The sequence below is a fragment of the Fragaria vesca genome, linkage group LG3, assembly GCF_000184155.1.
Source record: "Fragaria vesca subsp. vesca linkage group LG3, FraVesHawaii_1.0, whole genome shotgun sequence".
Taxonomy (NCBI): domain Eukaryota; kingdom Viridiplantae; phylum Streptophyta; class Magnoliopsida; order Rosales; family Rosaceae; genus Fragaria; species Fragaria vesca.
The window spans coordinates 27,503,681-27,504,932 of record NC_020493.1 but is presented as its reverse complement, the minus strand read 5'-3'; the positions used below and the strand labels follow the sequence as shown (position 1 = coordinate 27,504,932).

Sequence of the window (1,252 nt, the reverse complement as noted above, 5' to 3'; positions counted from 1 at the left end):
GCTGGTACAGGTCCTATCACTAACTTCCTACATTTTGTTGATTCAGATTGTAATTCAGGCTGGTTTGCTAAAAGTAGGTTTATGTTCAGTACAGGATGAGAGTGCAGGTCAATTTTATCATTATTTTAATCAAGCATTAGTGTAGTAATTACTAGTTTGTTTGAATAAGTTAATTAATGGGTTTCAGTTTACTTTTTTTTTTTTTTAACAATTATTTCTGCTTGCCAGACACGTCCTACTTATGTATTAGAAGGTTTCTTTAAACAATATCATTTGTCTGGGCATTCATGTTTATAAAGGGAATATATATATTCGGCTTGTCCTGTGTTCTATTTTGCTCAGAGCGTCAGACTATATTCTAGTTTTCAAGTCATTACGGTTTTGACCTTCTATATGCCTCCTCCTTATATTGCATTCTGCAATCTCATTGCAGGTCTGGTAGTTTCTGTTGTAGATCCTCAACACTGTGAAAGCATTATAGATTGCTGTGCTGCTCCTGGAGGAAAGACTCTTTACATGGCATCTCTTTTGAGTGGCCAAGGTAATTCATTATCTTGATTATTGTCTTTCTATATTAACCTACTCTGGAAGAATTTTGGAATTCTTATTCTTGTATGATAAGTTGGATCTTACTTTCTTGTCTTCTTTTACAATCATTGGCTTTCAGGTATGGTATATGCAATTGACATAAATGAAGGGCGATTGAGAATCCTCAAAGAAACGGCTAAGTTGCACCAAGTAGATGGTGTCATCACAACTATTGTCTTATTTTACAATCATTGGCTTTCAGGTATGGTATATGCAATTGACATGAATGAAGGGCGATTGAGAATCCTCAAAGAAACGGCTAAGTTGCACCAAGTAGATGGTGTCATCACAACTATCCATGCTGATATGCGTAGTTATGCTGTAAGTTATTATACATTGGTCTTTGGGACATGAAAATAATGAATTTCTTATGTTCCTTATCTTTTTTTCCAGGACAACAATACTATGAAGTTTCACAAAGTTCTGTTGGATGCTCCATGGTCTGGAGTCGGTGTTCTCACCAAGGTGATTGTATAAGAAATTACACATTCATTCTGTGCACCAACTTTCTATTTAGCTATTTGATGCTATGTTTCTTGTTGACTTTTGAAGAGGGCAGACTTGCGTTGGAACAGGAGATTAGAGGACATGGAAGAGCTCAAGAATTTGCAGGATCAGCTCCTTGATGCAGCTACTCAGTAATAACAACTCCTCTCTCTCTCTC

General features: G+C 36.3%; 1 pseudogene across 1 annotated transcript in view; it reads left to right on the top strand.

The window, feature by feature from the left end:
• LOC101296946 overlaps positions 1 to 1,252 on the top strand; it is a 5,692-nt pseudogene that overhangs the window by 3,213 nt on the left and 1,227 nt on the right. Inside the window, exons 11-15 of the transcript XR_184403.1 lie at positions 47 to 107; positions 434 to 541; positions 791 to 909; positions 982 to 1,053; positions 1,141 to 1,226. The product of XR_184403.1 is annotated as a ribosomal RNA small subunit methyltransferase B-like (transcript). The remainder of the gene's footprint in view (positions 1 to 46; positions 108 to 433; positions 542 to 790; positions 910 to 981; positions 1,054 to 1,140; positions 1,227 to 1,252) is intronic.